We start from the raw sequence: 21,362 nt of genomic DNA, 5'->3' as shown, positions 1-21,362 counted from the left end.
GAGGCACATGGTGGATCTTCCAGTACGGCAAGTCCCAGAAAACAGACCTCGTTTTCCATACCTTCAGCATCGGCTCTGGCGCCTTTTGCTTCTTTCCCGGCAGTGGGCAGTCTTTCCAATTTTTCAACAGCTTGTCTATTTCCTCGCCGCTCCTCATACATGGGCGTTTTCGGGGTTCGGTTTCACCATCGAACAGATCCTTGCGTTTCCTCCACGGGTCATCGTCGCGAAGCCACCTTCGATGTCCCATGAACACGGTTTTCGAAGACCCGGGATCTCTATCTAGCTGGCGATACGTTGTGTCATCCATGCACCTTACGCATCCAGAAAATCCGTGGACTACCTGCCCCGCAAGATATCCGTAACCGAGATAGTCGTGCACCGTCGTGAGCAGTGCGGCTCTCATATGGAAATATTCTTTCTCTGCGGCGTCCCACGTATTGGCTGGCATTTTCCACAGCGTGTCAAGCTCCTCTTTCAGCAGCCCCAGATACAGATTGATGTCGTTCCCTGGTTGTTTCGGATCTTCAATTAGCATACTCATGTGAATGTACTTCCTCTTCATGCACAACCAGGGGGGAAGGTTGTACATCCACACAAACACAGGCCAGGTGCTATGTGTGCTTCTCTGGCCGCCAAACGGATTGACTCCATCGGTGCTCGCGCCCAGCATGATGTTCCTTGGATTGTTATCAAATTCTGGGTATTCGAAGTTCAACGCTTGCCACTGGCTCGCATCCTTAGGGTGACTCAGCATCTTGTCTTTTTTATCTATCTCCGGATCATTTGCGTCATCTTCTCGCTTCTTCTCCTCGCTATCCGCGTGCCAACGCAGGAGCTTTGCTACCTTAGGGTCCGCGAAATACCGCTGCAGACGAGGAGTGATCGGAAAGTACCACACCACTTTTCGAGGAGCTTTCTTCCTCTTCTTGTATCGAGTGACACCGCACACCGGACATATGGTAGACTCCGCGTGCTCGTCCTGATAAATGATGCAATTGTTCATGCACACATGGTATTTCACGTGCGGTAAATCCAGAGGACACACGATTTTCTTCGCCTCCTCCAAACTGGTCAGGCACTTGTTCCCCTTGGGAAGACGTTCGTGCCAGAATGACACGTTCTCGTCGAAGCATGCGTCGGTCATTTTGTGTTTTACCTTCATCTCCAGAGCCATGAGCGTTACTTTCAGGCGGGTATCGTCGGGCCTGCATCCTTCATACAATGGAGTAACCGCGTCTAACTCAAGTTGATCCATCTTGGCTTTCTCTCGGGCAGCAGCTCTTGCGTTATCCTTCTTCTTGAGAAGCAGCTCTTGAATATGAGGGTCCTGCACCCAGCCCATCGATGGTCCAGCGTCGTCTGCTCCGCCAGCATCATCATCATATCCTGCATCTTCTACATGATGACTGTGTACAGCATCACCGTCGTGATCATCTCCTGGGGATTCTTTGTCTTCTCGCCCGCCCGAGCCGCGGTGGTTGTCTTGCCGCCCTTCCTCATTTCTTGCCCGGCCCCCATGGAAGACTTCGTAGTTATCTTCATCACCTTGCCACCGATAGCCATCCATGAAACCCCGCAAGAGCAGGTGGTCCCGCACCTGCCAGGAATCCAGGTCCGCAATAAGGCTCTTCAGCTTGCATCTTCGACACGACATCTTATCTCCGTCTCGTTCTTTTGAAGCATCTCGGCCTTCGCGGACCTCAAAAACCTATTCACGATGCCCTCGGTCATCGTGCGGACCATGGTCGCCTGCGGGGTAGAGCAAAACGATATTTTAGAACCAAGAAAAAATTTGGCATGACTTTCCCTAAAAATAGGACCAAAAAGAATGCTTAATGCCAAAATTCTCGCCGAAACGGAAATGAATCCACATTCCGGCAAAATATTGGCAACTATCGCATTTCAAATACCGGTACACCTTCAAACACAAACACATATGCAACACCACAAACATATGCAACACCACGAACATACATAGATCTAGCGAGGCCATAAAAAGTGCATGTGCACATTGTTGTAGGGAGAACAACATAAATATAGCTTCCCCCCTTACTTACCTATCAAAACAAGGTAACTTAACCACTTAATTTGAATGAATCTATGATGGAAATGAGGTGAAAAAGAGGAGGCACCCGAGACAAGGAGGAGGCCGTGGAGAGAATGAAGTGGGGAGAAAGTGAGTGTGGGAGGAGAGGCTGTCCAAAATATCTTGTTGCTGCCCATTTACTAATGGCGCACCAACCACAAATGCGCCATTAGTAATCCAGGTTACTAATGGCGCACCACCTGGTGGTGCGCCATTAGTAGTTTTGCAAAAAAAAAACATACTAATGGCGCACACCACAACGGTGCGCCATTATTAATTTAAACTAGTAATGGCGCACCGCAGTCGAGTGCGCCATTAGTAATTTTGCAAAAAAAGGAATTAAAAAAATAATAAAAAAACAACATTAGTGGCGCACTTTCTGACAGGTGCGCCATTACTAGTTACAACTAGTAATGGCGCACTTCCTCCGGATGCGCCATTAGTATGTTTGGACAGGCGCACTAGTTCAAAAAAAAATTGATACTAATGGCGCACCGCGGGCCAGGTGCGCCATTAGTAGTTTCAACTCTAATGGCGCATCAGAAGGTGGTGCGCCATTAGTATATACTAATGGCGCACCACTTGTCTGGTGTGCCATTAGTGTCAATCCCATCTATAGCCCTTTTTCTAGTAGTGCTTGATGCCCTACCGATGATGTGTGAGTAGTTTAACACAGACCTACGGGTTCATACCTAGTAGCTAGGTGGCTTCTTCTCTCTTTTTGATCTTCAACACAATGTTATCCTCGGTGTTCTTGGAGATCTATTCGATGTAATCTTCTTTTGTGGTGCGTTTGTTGAGATCCGATGAATTGTGGATTTATGACCAAATTATCTATGAATATTATTTGAGTCTTATCTGAACTCTCTTATGCATGATTAAGATAGCTTTGTATTTCTCTCCGATCTATTGATTTGGTTTGGCCAACTAAATTGATTTATCTTGCAATGGGAGAGGTGCTTTGTGAGGGTTTAATCTCGCGGTGTCCTAACCCAATGACAATAGGGGTAGCAAGGCACGTATTTGTATTGTTGTCATTAAGGATAAAAAAGATGGGGTTAATATAATATTGCTAGGATTTATCCCTCTATATCATGTCATCTTGTTTAAGGTGTTACTCCGTTCTTGTTAACTTAATACACTAGATGCATGCGATCTGGCCAATCTGTCCTAATGGGCTGCTACTCACATGACTTTTTTCATGTCATGTGGTTGATTGGGCTTTATTGGTGATACGTCCATTTTGCATCGTGCTTTTATATCGATATTTATTGCATTATGGGCTGTTATTACACATTATGTCACAATACTTATGCCTATTCTCTCTTATTTTACAAGGTTTACATGAAGAGGGAGAATGCCGGCAGCTGGGATTCTATGCTATAAAAGGAGCAAATATTAGAGACCTATTCTGCACAGCTCCAAAATTCCTGAAACTTCACGGAAGTTATTTCCAGAATATATAAAAAAATATTGGGCAAAAGAAGTTCCAGAGGGGGCCCACACCCTGGCCACGAGGGTGGGGGCGCGCCCTACCCCCCTAGGCGCGTCCCCCTGCCTTGTGGGCTCCCTGGTGGCCCTCCGATGCCCATCTTTTGCTATATGAGGTCTTTCGTCCGAGAAAAAAATAATAAGCAAGCTTTGGGGAAGAAACTCCGCCGCCATGAGGCGGAACCTTGGTGGAACCAATCTAGGGCTCCGGCAGAGCTGTTCTGCTGGGGAACCCCCCCCCCCCGGGAGAAATCCTCACCATCGTCATCACCAACGATCCTCTCATCGGGAGAGGGTCAATCTCCATCAACATCTTCACCAGCACCATCTCATCTCAAACCCTAGTTCATCTCTTGTATCCAATCTTTGTATCCAAACCTCAGATTGGTACCTATGGGTTGCTAGTAGTGTTGATTACTCCTTGTAGTTGATGCTAGTTGGTTTACTTGGTGGAAGATCATATGTTCAGATCCATATGCATATTAGTACCCCTCTGATTATGAACATGAATATGCTTTGTGAGTTGTTACGTTTGTTCTTGAGGACATGGGAGAAGTCTTGCTATAAGTAGTCATGTGAATTTGGTATTCGTTCGGTATTTTGATGAGATGTATGTTGTCATCCCTCTAGTGGTGTCATGTGAACGTCGACTACATGACACTTCACCATTGTTTGGGCCTAGAAGGAGGCATTGGTAAGTAATAAGTAGATGATGCGTTGATAGAGTGACAGAAGCTTAAACCCTAGTTTATGCGTTGCTTCGTAATGGGCTGATTTGGATCCATATGTTTCATGCTATGGTTAGGTTTACCTTAATACTTCTGTTGTAGTTGCGGATGCTCGCAATGGGGGTTAATCATAAGTGGGATGCTTGTCCAAGTAAGTACAGTACCCAAGCACCAGTCCACCCACATATCAGATTATCAAAGTACCGAACGTGAATCATATGAAGGTGATGAAAACTAGCTTGACGATAATTCCAATGTGTCCTCGGGAGCACTTTCCTTTATATAAGAGTTTGTCCAGGCTTGTCCTTTGCTACAAAAAGGATTGGGCCATCTTGCTGCACCTTATTTACTTTTACTACTTGCTACTCGTTACAAATTACCTTATCACAAAACTATCTGTTACCGATAATTTCAGTGCTTGCAGAGAATACCTTTTTGAAAACTGCTTTTCATTTCCTTCTGCTCCTCGTTGGGTTCGACACTCTTACTTATCGAAAGGCTACGATAGATCCCCTACACTTGTGGGTCATCAAGACTCTTTTCTAGCACCGTTGCCGGTGAGTGAAGCGCCTTTGGTAGGTGGAATTTGGTAAGGAAAGATTTATATAGTGTGCTGAAATTTACTGTCACTTGTTACTATGGAACATAATCCTTTGAGGGGCTTGTTCGGGGTATCTTCACCCCGACCAGTAGAGCAAAGAGTTGCTCCTCAACCTACTGAACCTACTGAAAATGTTTACTTTGAAATTCCTTCGGGTATGATAGAGAAATTGCTAGCTAATCCTTTTGCAGGAGATGGAACATTGCATCCCGATTTACACTTAATATGTGTGGATGAAGTTTGTGGATTATTTAAGCTTGCAGGTATGCCCGAGGATGTTATCAAGAAGAAGGTCTTCCCTTTATATTTGAAGGGAGATGCATTGACATGGTATAGGCTATGTGATGATATGGGATCATGGGACTACAAGCGATTGAAATTGGAATTTCATCAGAAGTTTTATCCTATGCATCTTGTTCATCGTGACCGTAATTATATATATACTTTTTGGCCTTACGAAGGAGAAAGCATCGCTCAAGCTTGGGGGAGGCTTATGTCAATGTTATATTCATGCCCCAATCATGAGCTCTCAAGAGAAATGATTATTCAAAATTTTTATGCTCGGCTTTCTCTCAGTAATCGCTCCATGCTCGATACTTCTTGGACTGGATATTTTATGATGAAGACTATTGAATTAAAATGGGAATTATTGGAAATAATTAAATGCAACTCTAAAGATTGGGACCTCGACGAAGGTAAGGAGTCAGGTATAACACCTAAGTTTGATTGTGTTAAATCTTTTATGGATACTGATGCTTTCCGTGAATTTAGCACTAAATATGGACTTGACTCTGAGATAGTAGCTTCTTTTTGTGAATCCTTTGCTACTCATGTTGATCTCCCTAAGGAGACGTGGTTTAAATATAATCCTCCTATTGAAGTAAAAGCAGTTGCACCTATTAAAGTTGAAGAAAAGACTATCACTTATGATGATCCTGTTTTTCCTGCTGCTTATATTGAGAAATCTCCTTTCCCTGTTAGAATAAAGAATCATGCTAAAGCTTCAACTGTGGTTAACAAAAGTAATATTAAGACACCTAAACCCCCTAAGCAAATTAAAGTTGAACCTAGTATTGCTATGGTTAAAGATCTCTTGGCTGATAATATTGATGGGCATGTTATTTACTTCTGCAATGAAGCTACTAGAATTGCTAGACCTAATGCTAAAAATAAACATAGACCTGTTGTAGGCATGCCTGTTATTTCTGTTAAAATAGGAGATCATTGCTATCATGGCTTATGTGATATGGGTGCTAGTGCAAGCACAATCCCTCATTCCTTAGACCAAGAAATTATGCATGATATTGCACCTGCTGAGATAGAAGATATCAATGTTACCATTAAACTTGCCAATAGAGATACTATTTCACCGATTGGGATTGTTAGAGATGTTGAAGTCTTGTGTGGGAAAGTTAAATATCCTGCTGATTTTCTTGTTCTTGGTTCCCCACAAGATGACTTTTCTCCCATTATATTTGGTAGACCCTTCTTGAATACTGTTAATGCTAAGATAGGCTCCAATAAGGATATTGTTTCTGTTGGTTTAGGGGATATGTCTCATGAGTTTAATTTTGCTAAATTTCGTAGAGAACCCCATGATAAAGAATTACCCAGTGCTATCTCTTGAGCACTGCATTGGATTTCCCCGAAGAGGAAGGGATGATGCAGCAAAGTAGCGTAAGTATTTCCCTCAGTTTTGAGAACCAAGGTATCAATCTAGTAGGAGGTTGCGCGCGGGTGTCCCCTAGTACCTGCACAAAGAAAATAACTCCTCGCAACCAACACGATAAGGGGTTTACAATCCCTTCACGGTCACTTACGAGAGTGAGATCAGATAGATATGATAAGATAATATTTTTGGTATTTTTATGATAAAGATGCAAAGTAAAATAAAGGAAAAGTAAAAAAGCAAAGGAAATAACTAAGTATTGGAAGATTAATATGATGAAGATAGACCCGGGGGCCATAGGTTTCACTAGTGGATTCTCTCAAGAGCATAAGTATTCTACGGTGGGTGAACGAATTACTGTTGAGGAATTGACAGAATTGAGCATAGTTATGAGAATATCTAGGTATGATCATGTATATAGGCATCACGTCCAAGACAAGTAGACCGACTCCTTCCTGCATCTACTACTATTACTCCACTCATCGACCGCTATCCAGCATGCATCTAGAGTATTAAGTTAATGAAAACAGAGTAACGCCTTAAGCAAGATGACATGATGTAGAGGGATAAATTCATGTAATATGATAAAAAACCCCATCTTGTTATCCTCGATGGCAACAATACATTACGTGCCTTGCTGCCCCTACTGTCACTTGGAAAGGACACCGCAAGATTGAACCCAAAGCTAAGCACTTCTCCCATTGCAAGAAAGATCAATCTAGTAGGCCAAACCAAACTGATAATTCAAAGAGACTTGCAAAGATAACCAATCATACATAAAAGAATTCAGAGAAGATTCAAATTTTTTTCATAGATAGACTTGATCATAAACCCACAATTCACCGGTCTCAACAAACACACCCCAAAAAGAAGATTACATCGAATAGTTCTCCACAAGAGAGGGGGAGAACATTGTATTCAGATCCAAAAAGAGAGAAGAAGCCATCTAGCTAATAACTATGGACCCGAAGGTTTGAGGTAAACTACTCACACTTCATCGGAGAGGCTATGGTGTTGATGTAGAGGCCCTCCGTGATGGATACGCCCTCCGGCGGAGCTCCGGAACAGGCCCCAAGATGGGATCTCGTGGATACAGGAAGTTACGGCGGTGGAATTAGGGTTTTGGCTCCGTATCTGATCGTTTGGGGGTACGTAGGTATATATAGGAGGAAGGAGTACGTCGGTGGAGCAACAGGGGGCCCACGAGGGTGGAGGGCGCGTCCCCTACCTCATGGCCTCCTCCTTTGTTTCTTGACGTGGGGTCCAAGTCTCCTGGATCATATTCGGTGAGAAAATCACGTTCCCAAAGGTTTCATTCCATTTGGAATCCATTTGATATTCCTTTTCTTCGGAACCCTAAAATAGGCAAAAAAACAACAATTCTGGGCTGGGCCTCCAGTTAATAGGTTAGTCCCAAAAATAATATAAAAGTGGATAATAAAGCCTAGTAATGTCCAAAACAGTAGATAATATAGCATGCAACAATCAAAATTTATAGATACGTTGGAGACGTATCACCCACTAAAGATGAAATTATTGGTCTTGCTTCTATTGCCGTGCCTCCTACTGATCCTTTAGAACAATATTTGCTAGACCATGAAAATGATATGTTTCTGAATGAAATAAGGAAAATAGATGATGTGTTCTTTAAACAGGGACCTATTCTAAAACACAACTTGCTTGTTGAAATCCTAGGGGATCCTCCTCCAACCAAGGGTGATCCCGTGTTTGAGCTTAAACCATTGCCTGACACTCTTAAATATGCTTATCTTGATGAAAAGAAGATATATCCTATTATTATTAGTGCTAATCTTTTAGAGCATGAAGAAGAGAGATTATTGAAAACTCTGAAGAAGCACCGTGTTGCTATTGGATATACTCTTGATGATCTTAAGGGCATTAGTCCCACTCTATGTCAACACAAAATAAATTTGGAGAAAGACGCCAAACCAGTTATTGATCACCAACGACGGCTAAATCCTAAGATGAAAGAAGTGGTAAGAAAGGAAATATTAAAGCTCTTTGAAGCAGGTATAATTTATCCCGTTGCTGACAGTCAGTGGGTAAGCCCTGTCCATTGTGTCCCTAAGAAGGGAGGTATTACTGTCATTCCTAATGATAAAGATGAATTGATTCCACAAAGAATTATTACAGGTTATAGGATGGTAATTGATTTCCACAAATTAAATAAAGCTACTAAAAAGATCATTACCCCTTGCCATTCATTGATCAAATGCAAGAAAGATTATCCAAACATACACATTTTTGCTTTCTAGATGGTTAAACTGGTTTCTCTCAGATACCTGTGTCAGCTGATGATCAAGAAAAGACTACTTTTACTTGCCCTTTCGGTACCTTTGCTTATAGACGTATGCCTTTTGGTTTATCTAATGCACCTGCTACCTTTCAAAGATGCATGCATGCTACCTCTTGAGCACTGCGTTGGATTTCCCCGAAGAGGAGAGGATGATGCAGCAAAGTAGCGTAAGTATTTGCCTCAGTTTTTGAGAACCAAGGTATTAATACAATAGGAGGCTACACGCGAGTCCCTCGTACCTACACAAAAACAATAACTCAACGCAACCAACGCGCTTAGGGGTTGTCAATCCCTTCACGGTCACTTACGAAAGTGAGATCTGATAGAAAATATAAATAATATTTTTGGTATTTTTGGTATTTTTGGTATAGAGATGCAAAGTGAAAAGTAAAAGGAAAAGTAAAAGCAAAGCAATAATAAAGTGATGGAGATTGATATGATGAGAAAGAGACCCGGGGGCCATAGGTTTCACTAGTGGCTTCTCTCAAGAGTATAAGTATTCTATGGTGGGTGAACAAATTACGGTTGAGCAATTGACAGAATTGAGCATATTTATGAGAATATCTAGGTATGATCATGTATATAGGCATCACGTCCGAGACCAGTAGACCGACTCCAGCATGCATCTAGAGTATTAAGTTAAAAACAGAGTAACGCCTTAAGCAAGATGACATGATGTAGAGGGATAGTTTCATGCAATATGATAAAAACCCCATCTTGTTATCCTCGATGGCAACAATACAATACATGACTTGCTGCCCCTTTTGTCACTGGGAAAGGACACCGCAAGATCGAACCCAAAGCTAAGCACTTCTCCCTTGGCAAGAACAACCAATCTACTAGGCCAAACCAAACTGATAATTCAAAGAGACTTGCAAAGATAACCAATCATACATAAAAGAATTCAGAGAAGATTCAAATATTATTCATAGGTAGACTGGATCATACACCCACAATTCATCGGTCTCAACAAGCACACCGCAAAAAGAAGATTACATCGAATAGATCTCCAAGAGAGAGGGGAAGAACATTGTACTGAGATCCAAAAAGAGAGAAGAAGCCATCTAGCTACTAACTATGGACCCGTAGGTCTGAAATAAACTACTCACACTTCATTGGAGGGGCTTGGATGATGATGTAGAAGCCCTCCGTGATCGATGCCCCCTCCGGCGGAGCTCCGGAACAGGCCCCAAGATGGGATCTCGTGGATACAGAAAGTTGCAGCGATGGAATTAGGTTTTTGGCTCCATCCCCGATCGCTTGGGGGTACGTAGGTATATATAGGAGGAAGAAGTACGTCGGTGGAGCTTCGAGGGGCCCACGAGGCAGGGGGCGCGCTTTCCACCCTCGTGACAACCTCGTGGCTTTCTTGACGGAGGGTCCAAGTCTCCTGGATCTTATCTAATGAGAAAATTACGTTTCCGAAGGTTTCATTCCGTTTGGAGACCGTTTGATATTATGCTTCTCCGAAACACTGAAATAGGCAAAAAACAACAATTCTGGGCTGGGCCTCCGGTTAATAGGTTAGTCCCAAAAATAATATAGAAGTGGAAAATAAAGCCAAATATTGTCCAAAACAGTAGATAATATAGCATGGAGCAATCAAAAATTATAGATACGTTGGAGACGTATCAAGCATCGCAAAGCTTAATTCCTGCTCGTCCTCGAGTAGGTAAATGATAAAAAGAGAATTTTTGATGTGGAGTGCTACTTGGCATAATTTTAATGTAATTCTTCTTAATTGTGGTATGAATATTCAGATCTGAAAGATTCAAGACAGAAGTTCATATTGACATAAAAATGATAATACTTCAAGCATACTAACTAAGCAATTATGTCTTCTCAAAATAACATGGCCAAAGAAAGTTCATCCCTACAAAATCATATAGTTTAGTCATGTTTCATTTTCGTCACACAAGAATGCTCTCATCATGCACAACCCCGATGACAAGCCAAGTAATTGTTTCATACTTTAGTAATCTCAAACCTATAAACTTTCATGCAATATATGAGCGCGAGCCATGGACATAGCACTATGGGTGGAACAGAATATAATGAGGGGGGTTATGTGGAGAAGACAAAAAAGGAGAAAGTCTCACATCAACGAGGCTAATCAATGGGCTATGGAGATGCCCACCGATTGATGTTAATGCAGGGAGTAGGGATTGCCATGCAACGGATGCACTAGAGCTATAAATGTATGAAAGCTCAACAAGAGAAACTAGTGGGTGTGCATCCAACTTGCTTGCTCACGAATACCTAGGGCACTTGAGGAGGCCCATTGTTGGAATATACAAGCCAAGTTCTATAATGAAAAATTCCCACTAGTATATGAAAGTGATAACATGAGAGACTCGCTACTATGAAGATCATGGTGCTACTTTAACGCACAAGTGTGGTAAAAGGATAGTAACATTGTCCCTTCTCTCTTTTTCTCTCATTTTTTGGGCCTTTTCCTTTTTTATGGCCTTTCTTCTTTTATTCCTCACTTGGGACAATGCTCTAATAATGATGATCATCACACTTCTATTTATTTACAACTCAATGATTACAACTCGATACTAGAACAAAGATGACTCTATATGAATGCCTCCGGTGGTGTACCGGGATATGAAATGAACCAAGAGTGACATGTATGAAAGAATTATGAACGGTGGCTTTGCCACAAATACTATGTCAACTACATGATCATGCTAAGCAATATGACAATGATGAATGTGTCATGATGAACGGAATGATGGAAAGTTGCATGGCAATATATCTCGGAATGGCTATGGAAATGCCATAATAGGTAGGTATGGTGGCTGTTTTGAGGAAGATATAAGGAGGTTTATGTGTGAAAGAGCGTATCATATCACGAGGTTTGGATGCACCGGCGAAGTTTGCGCCAACTCTCAATGTGAGAAAGGGCAATGCACGGTACCGAAGAGGGTAGCAAGGATGGAAGGGTGAGAGTGCGTATAATCCATGGACTCAACATTAGTCATAAAGAACTCACATACTTATTGCAAAAATCTACAAGTCATCAAAAACCTTGGCACTACGCGCATGCTCCTAGGGGGATAGATTGGTAGGAAAAGACCAGCGCTCGTCCCCGACCACCACTCATAAGGAAGACAATCAAATAACACATCATGTTTCAAATTCGTTGCATAACGTTTACCATACGTGCATGCTACGGGACTTGCAAACCTCAACACAAGTATTTATCAATTTCACAACTACTCAACTAGCACGACTTTGATATTATTGCCTCGATATCTCAAAACAATCATCAAGCATCAAACTTTTCTTAGTATTCAACACACTCATAAGGAAGTTTTATTATTAATCTTGCATACCAAGCATATTAGGATTTTAAGAAAATTACCATGCTATTAAGACTCTCAAAATAATCTAAGTGAAGCATGAGAGATCAATAATTTCTATAAAACAAATCACCACCGTGCTCTAAAAGATATAAGTGAAGCACAAGAGCAAAACTATAAAGCTCAAAAGATATAAGTGAAGCACATACAGTATTCTATCAAATTCCAAATCAGGTATGGCTCCATCAAAAGGTGTGTACAGAAAGGATGATTGTGGTAGACTAACAAGCAAAGACTCAAATCATAAAATACGCTCCAAGCAAAACACAAATCATGTGGTGAATAAAAATATAGCTCCAAGTAAAGTTACCGATAGAAGTAGACGAAAGAGGGGATGCCTTTCGGGGCATCCCCAAGCTTTGGCTTTTAGGTGCCCTTAGATTATCTTGGGGGTGCCATGGGAATCCCAAGCTTAGGCTCTTGCCACTCCTTGTTCCATAATCCATCAAATCTTTACCCAAAACTTGAAAACTTCACAACACAAAACTTAAAGTAGAAAATCTCGTGAGCTCCGTTAGCAAAAGAAAACAAAAGACCACTTCAAGGTACTGTAATTAACTCATTCTTTATTTATATTGGTGTTAAACCTACTGTATTCCAACTTCTCTATGAATTATAAACTATTTTACTAGCCATAGATTCATTAAAGTAAGAGAACAACACACGAAAAACAGAATCTGTCAAAGACAGAACAGTCTGTAGTAATCTGTAGCTAGCGCAAGATCTGGAACCCCAAATATTGTAAAATAAATTTATGGACGTGATGAATTTATCTATTAATCATCTACAAAAATGATCAACTAAATAGAACTTTCCAAATAAAAATTACAGCAGTTCTCGTGAGCGCTAAAGTTTCTGTTTTTTACAGCAAGTTCAACAAGACTTTCCCCAAGTCTTCCCAACGGTTCTACTTGGCACAAACACTAATTAAGCACAAAAAACACAACCAAAACATAGGCTAGATAAATTATTTATTAATAAACAGGAGCAAAAAGCAAGGAATAGAAATAAAATTGGGTTGCCTCCCAACAAGCGCTATCGTTTAACGCCCCTAGGTAGGCATAACAAGCAAGAATAGATCTAGGTATTGCCACCTTTGGTTGGCAATTCTTCAATGAGGCATCTATCTCCCTTAGGAATTTCTTTCTTTCACAATATTGAAAAATTCATTTGTAGCAATTGGTTCCTTAATGATAGCAAAAAGATTGGGATGAATACTTATAGATTTAAGATCCGCAGTTTCCTTACTAGATGATTCACCCTTATTTTTAGGAACATACATAAGCTTGGAAATTTTAGTAGGAGGACTTGGAGTATTCTTTACGGAAGAAAAAGCGGTTCCCAAGTTTGTAATGATACCCTCAACATTATCGATTCTAGTGGAATCTAGATTTATTTTCTCATTAACTATGGGTTCCTTTTCCTTAATATTTTTCAAAGTCATTCCTACCCAAGATCCATATTGGGTAATTTGATTATGGATCTTTTTATCTAGATTTTCAATTAATTCAATGGTAGCAACTTTATTTTCAATAATTTCAAGTCTTTGCATAACATGCTCCAAAGTTAACATAGTTCCATTAACCAAAAGAGGTGGTGAGCCAAATAAATCTAACATAGCATTATAAGAATCAAAAGTATGGCTACCCAAGAAATTCCCTCCGGTAATGGTATCAAGTATATATCTATACCAAGGACTAGCACCTACATAAAAATTGCGGAGAAGAACTGAAGTAGATTGCTTCCTGGTAGATCTATTTTGAGCATTGCAAATTCTATACCAAGCATATTTTAGATTTTCTCCCTCCCTTTGTTTAAAATTTAGAACTTCATTCTTGGGAGACAACGGAGAAGATATGAGACTAGCCATGACGACAAGCAAACAAACTAACACACAAGCAAACACAAAGCAAACGGGCAAAAAGAGGCAAATAGAGAGGGAGGAAGGATAGAGAGAGAGAGGGTGAATAAAACGGCAAGGGTGAAGTGGGGGAGAGGAAAACGAGAGGAAAATGGCAAATAATGTAATGTGGGAGATAGGGATTGTGATGGGTACTTGAACTACTAGGAAAAGGCCTACTAGTGGCGCACCAGTTTTGCCTACTAATGGCGCACCTGTAGTGCGCCATTACTATGCCTAGAGGTGCGCCATTACTATCTGACTTAGTAATGGCGCACCACATAGAAGTGCGCCATTAGTAATAAATGTTTTTTATTTTTTTTTATTTTTTCTTAATCTCGGGTCACTATGGCTTAATCGTGGGTCAGTATGCTTAATCTCAGGACAAATCGCACTCCGTGGTCAAACTTCCCGAAAGGTCACCCATCCTCACTCTACTCCAGCCCAAGCACACTTAACTTCAGAGTTCTATCCAACCCTAGCACCAGCTCACTTCACACGCACTTGTTGTTATATCTAGCATATCAATCCTATTAAACCTTGTTGATGTTTAGGACTTTGTTCATGTTCATGAGTGTGATGAAATTTTGAAAAAATATTTCAAACTTCCGTTCATATTACGTATCATATTTTGAAAAAAAAATCTGAAAAAAAATCGAAACTAATTTTTTTCTGTTACTAGTGGCGCACCTAGCATATGGTGCGCCACTAGTAAGTTTGAAAGTTTTTGAATTTTTTTGCCTCCAGATCTTAAAAGCCCCGTAACTTTTTCAGTTAGGTTTTTGAGGATTTTGAAAATGTTTAATGGGGTTCCCCCGGTTAAATTCGGATGTAACTTTTCGGGTAGATGATTTTTCATATAGAAAACTTTTTAATCCGAGTTCGTATGCAAAAGTTATGCCCATTTTACAAATTCCACAGATATTTTGCAAATAAAGTCGAAATTCATATTTGTAAATTTTCCCAACAACTAGACCACATATCACATGGGAAACTTATTTTCTTTTATTTTTTTGACATTTTCATCATTTTATTTTATTTTTAAACTGAAAAGGCGGTCGAGGGGGGGGGGTGCATGCGAGGGAATTTTTGGGCCAAGTTAGTAATGGCACACCGTGGGAGTGGTGCGCCATTACTAGTTTACTAGTTGAACTAGTAATGGCGCACAACTAGTAATGGCGCACCACTCCCAACTAGTAATGGCGCACCACTCCCACGGTGCGCCATTACTAGTTTTCAAAAAATATAAAAAAATTGAAAAAAAAATTACTAGTGGCGCACTGTGGGTGTGGTGCGCCATTACTAGTTTTGAAAAAAATATAAAAAATTGAATTTCTTTTTTGAATTTTTTTACTGCACCGTGGGTGTGATGCGCCATTACTAGTTTAACTACTAATGGCGCACCACTCCCACGGTGCGCCATTACTAGTTTTGAAAAATAAAAAAAAATATTGTTACTAATGGCGCACCGTGGATGTGGTGCGCCATTAGTATTTGGACACTAATGGCGCACAAACACATGGTGCGCCATTAGTATATAGTAGTGGCGCACCACATGTCTGGTGCGCCATTAGTGTCAATTCCATCTATAGCCCTTTTCCTAGTAGTGTTGGTATGTTGGCTTTTGCGCAGACTCCCCAGCAACGGCGCTAGAAATTCTTCTTGCTACCTCTTGAGCACTACGTTGGATTTCCTCGAAGAGGAGAGGATGATGAAGCAAAGTAGTGTAAGTATTTCCCTCAGTTTTTGAGAACCAAGGTATCAATCTAGTAGGAGGCTACACGCGAGTCCCTCGTACCTACACAAAAACAATAACTCAGCGCAACCAACACGCTTAGGGGTTGTCAATCCCTTCACGGTCACTTGTGAAAGTGAGATCTGATAGAGAATATAAATAATATTTTTGATATTTTTGGTATAGAGATGCAAAGTGAAAAGTAAAAGGCAAAGTAAAAGAAAAGCAATAATAAAGTGATGGAGATTGATATGATGAGAAAAAGACCCGGGGGCCATAGGTTTCCCTAGTGGCTTCTCTCAAGAGCATAAGTATTCTACAGTGGGTGAACAAATTACTGTTGAGCAATTGACAAAATTGAGCATAGTTATGGGAATATCTAGGTATGATCATGTATATAGGCATCACGTCCGAGACAAGTAGACTGACTCCTGCCTGCATCTACTACTATTACTCCACTCACCTCGACCACTATCCAGCATGCATCTAGAGTATTAAGTTAAAAATAGAGTAACGCCTTAAGCAAGATGACATGATGTAGAGGGATAGTTTCATGCAATTTGATACAAACCCCATCTTGTTATCCTCGATGGCAACAATACAATACGTGCCTTGCTGCCCCTTCTGTCACTGGGAAAGGACACCGCAAGATCGAACCCAAAGCTAAGCACTTCTCCCATGGCAAGAACAACCAATCTAGTAGGCCAAACCAAACTGATGATTCGAAGAGACTTGCAAAGATAATCAATCATACATAAATGAATTCGGAGAAGATTCAAATATTATTCATAGATAGGCTGGATCATAAACCCACAATTCATCGGTCTCAACAAACACACCGCAAAAAGAAGATTACATCGAATAGATCTCCACGAGAGAGGGGGAGAACATTGTATTGAGATCCAAAAAGAGAGAAGAAGCCATCTTGCTACTAACTATGGACCCGTAGCTCTGAAATAAACTAGTCACAATTCATCGGAGGGGCTTGGATGATGATGTTGAAGCCCTCCGTGATCGATGCCCCTCCGGCGGAGCTCCGGAACAGGCCCCAAGATGGGATCTCGTGGATACAGAAAGTTGCGGTGGTGGAATTAGGTTTTTGGCTCCGTCCTCGATCGCTTGGGGGTACGTAGGTATATATAGGAGGAAGAAGTACGTCGACGGAGCTTTGAGGGGCCCACAAGGCAGGGGGCGCGCCCTCCACCCTCGTGACCGCCTCATGGCTTTCTTGACGGAGGGTCCAAGTCTCATGGATCTTATCTGATGAGAAAATTACGTTTCTGAAGGTTTCATTCTGTTTGGACTCCATTTGATATTCTGTTTCTCAGAAACACTGAAATAGGCAAAAAACAGCAATTCTGGGCTGGGCCTCCGGTTAATAGGTTAGTCCCAAAAATAATATAAAAGTGGAAAATAAAGCCCAATATTATCCAAAACAGTAGATAATATATCATGGAGCAATCAAAAATTATAGATATGTTGGAGACGTATCAATGCACTATTAGGGTTACTACTAGGGTTTCCCTAGTAGTAGCGCGAGTTTTGAGGCTATCAGCAGCGCGGGCAGCCGCGCTACCAACACTAGTCCAGAACCGGGAAATAGCACCGGTTCGTAAGGCCCATTAGTGCCGGTTTGGTAACCAGCGCTAAAGTGTAGGCACTAAAGCCCCCCCCCCTTTAGTACCGGTTCAGCATGAACCGATGCTAAAGGGAAACCACGTGCACGAGCCAGCTTCGGGGGCAGGGAGCCCTTTAGTACCGGTTGGTGTCAACAACCGGTATTAAAAGATTGGGGGGGTTTTGGGTTCATGATTTCTTTTTCATTTAATTTTGTGTTTTACATTTAATTCTTTTTCGTTTGCTGGTATTTTACGATACTACATATTGTACATGTTATGCATATATATATAAATAGAATTTCTAGTAGAACCGATCATAATATATATATATATATACATGTGTGTATATATGTGTGAATTAATTAATGGTGGTTGTGAGACATTATATATATATATATACAATTTCTCCTAATTGGTGCCTTCGGAGCCAGTGGCATTAGCCTAATTGGTGCCTTCGGAGCACGATAACAATTGGAAGTGGTTCATGGGGGCGGTAGCGAGTAATAGTATTCTCCTTTGGGATCTATGACCTGGTCGAGCAAAAACCCCGCTATTTCCTCTTGAATTGCTTGTATGCGCTCCGTTGGTAGGAGCTGCTCCCGCACCTCTTTGAACTGTTAAGAAGGAGATCAATATGCATGTGTATTAGTTGTGTGACAAGATATCGATAATGGTGTAGAAATTGTGAATAGTGTTCTGACAAACATACCCACTCCTGTCTTTGAGATTTGCTCCTTTCGGACGCCCTCATGCGAATGTTCTCGCAAACGTAGTATGCACACAGATTATTCCCCGGCGCCTGCTTCAGGGCCTTTACGAGAATGGAATTTGATCAGATAATAATTAATCAAGCATGATAATTAAAGAGATGGCAGCTAGCTAGTACTACTGAATTACTTACCTGGGGTCGATACCATTTCAGATCTTGTTTCCATGGGCCTGGAGTGGCCCTGATGAACTTTGCCCAAGCCCTGCCCGCCGACAAAGAAAATGAATAAATGGGTTATTCAATAGTTGTTATCAGGAAATGACGAACTAATTAAATAGTCCAAGATATAGTTAATAATGATTGAAATTACCTGTTGACTATCCCCTTCACGATGGTGTAGTCACTTGCTTTCTTAAGTACTGAGTCTAGTACTTCAACTATTCCTTCATCAACTTTAATGATTAACAAGATCCAGTGAAATCTGCATGCACACACGTTTGCATGTCTTAATTAAGCGGGCATATGTAAGCAAAAACATGTAGCTAGCTAGTAGGCAAAAACATAATTTGTAGTACAAGACAGTGTGACTCACTCGAAGTTGTAAGGAAGTACTATATCTTCATTGTATTTGAGGCGCTTGAAGAACTCTAGCATGCTTTCCTCTACACTTTTTTCGTAATATGGATCTAATTTCCATGCGTATTCATTAATGGTATTTGGGTCAACGAACACAATGCCATAGCGTCCACCTTTTTCATTTCATAAATCTTCATCCTGCATAATACCACAGAAAAGAATATAGTGAGGATAATTACAGGTAATGATTGATCAAAATGATCACTACAGCTAGCTTGAGACTTAAATTACAGAAAGAAATCACTTACAGACAATAGCAACTGACGATAGATTTGTCGAGTGCGTCTTGATTGTATAACCGAAACAATTCTGAATACTCAACGGCCAGAGCTTTCTCATGTTAGTAATGCTCCTCCTTGACATTCACCATGAGGGACTCTCGATTGGAAATCTTGGTAATGTACATGTACCATCGATGCAATTCATACATTCTCGTTGGGAGGTTCTTGACCTCGTCTGGCTCGACCAAAGGTTGGCCTCGGACATATTTCCGTTTTATTTCCTCCTCTCTAGTCGGAGACATGGGCTCGATATATATCAAGGAGTTGTCCAACAGTGATCCCGATCGTTTCAGCCTGCGCAATATGCTCCTTGGTTATTACCACATCGCCCACCCCGGGAACGTTAACGGTTTTCCCACAATAATATTGGGCGCGCCTACTCTCATGTGTTGTTGGCACAACAAGCGAGGGGATTGATTGCGCCGCCTGTTCTCCCAACTGGGGAACGGTTTTACCGCTCCTTTTGCCAGCTGATTTGATCGAGCTCGAGCTCGCCTCTTTATGTAGACGTGCTCGATTTAACTTCTTGATGTGGCGCTCATAGTCTGTGTCAAAAGGCTTGGGAGCTGGTGCTCTAGCCATATGAATGAAGTGGTCAATCTTTTCCACAGGCACTTTCTTCCTTGGCGGTGATGGCGGTTTCGGTGCAAAATGGGCTTCCACCACGGCCTTCGATATGGCTACGTTTTCCTCCTCGGACTTGTCGTAAGGCCTCTGCGGAAGAGGCGCGAGGCTTGGACCATATTGAAATCGCTTGCCTCCGCCTGTACCTCCAGTACTACCTCGACTTGTACGGCTACGCACCATAGCTGAGGCGGCTCTCTTCCATGATTGCTGAGGCGGCGAAGACGGCGGATGTGGCTGAGTTGGAGGAGGAGGAGTGGCCTGGAGATGTGCCGTACTTGGAGGAGGAGTGGTCTGACGCTTTGTCGCACTTGGAGGAGGAGGAGGAGTGGCATGAAGCTATGCCGGACATGGAGGAGGAGTGGCCTGACGCGTTGGTGGACTTGGAGGAGCGGGAGTCTGCTGACTCGGTGGCGGACTTCAACGAGGAGTCAGATGACGCGGTGTTGAAAGTGCGTTATATCGACTAGAGGGGGGGTGAATAGGCGATTTTTATGTAAGTCTTCAAAACGTGGAAGTTATGAAGACAAACAGTAGAGATATGCCTATTACTATGCAGCGGAAGGTAGACTACACTAGGCAAGCCATGTTCAAGTATTCAATAGAGTGAAAGCACAATGACAAATAGCCGCAGTGTAATAAGGATCAGGTAGGAAGATATTATGAAGCCAAACAGAACATACATTCACGTTGTGAAGACAAAAGACAGAGCAAACATGCAATGACTTCACAACGAGTACCAGTAAGTAAAGGGAAGTGAAGATGAAACCAGTGACTCGTTGAAGATAATGATTTGTTGGACCAGTTCCAGTTGCTGTGACAACTGTACGTCTGGTTGGAGTGGCTAGGTATTTAAACCTTAGGACACACAGTCCTGGACACCCAGTCCTGAACACGCAGCTCAGGACACCCAGTCCTCACCGTATTCTCCTTAAGCTAAGGTCACACAGACCTCGCCCAATCACTCTGGTAAGTCTTCAAGGTAGACTCCCAAACCTTCACAGACTTCGTTCACCGGCAATCCACAATGTCTCTTGGATGCTCAGAACGCGACGCCTAACCGGCTGGAGGATGCACAGTCCTCAAGTGTAATAAGTCTTCAGATCACTCAGACAAGAAGACTTAAGTGATGCCCAATTCTCTCTGGCTCTGGGTGGTTAGGGCTTTATCCTCGCTAGGTATTCTCTCTCTCAAAGGCTTCGAGGTGGGTTGCTCTCAAACGACAAAAGCCGTGCACTGAATCTGAGCAGCCAACCGTTTATGGTTGTAGGGGGTGGGCTATTTATAGCCACTTGGCAACCCGACCTGATTTGTCCGAAATGACCCTGGGTCACTAAGGAACTGACACGTGTTCCAACGGTCAGATTTCAAACCCACACGGCAACTTTACTTGGGCTACAAGCAAAGCTGACTTGTCCGACTCTGGACAAGATTTGCTCTCATAGTCTTCACTCGAAGACATAGGTTTTTTAATTAGGCATCACTTCAGTCATTCTGACTGGTTCTCTTGGACCCCACTTAACAGTACGGTGGTTCCTATGACTCAACACAAATGAAAGAGAACTACGAAAGATCTAAGTCTTCGAGTTCCATAG

The 21,362-nt window shown here is 41.9% G+C and overlaps 1 pseudogene; it reads left to right on the top strand.

Moving 5' to 3' along the window:
* The window catches only part of LOC123153963 (protease 2-like), a 121,602-nt pseudogene that overhangs the window by 7,774 nt on the left and 92,466 nt on the right, over positions 1-21,362 (top strand).

The sequence above is a fragment of the Triticum aestivum genome, chromosome 7A, assembly GCF_018294505.1.
Source record: "Triticum aestivum cultivar Chinese Spring chromosome 7A, IWGSC CS RefSeq v2.1, whole genome shotgun sequence".
In the NCBI taxonomy this organism is placed as follows: domain Eukaryota; kingdom Viridiplantae; phylum Streptophyta; class Magnoliopsida; order Poales; family Poaceae; genus Triticum; species Triticum aestivum.
Note: the sequence above shows the minus strand (reverse complement) of the source record. Positions and strands in the feature narration are given on the sequence as shown.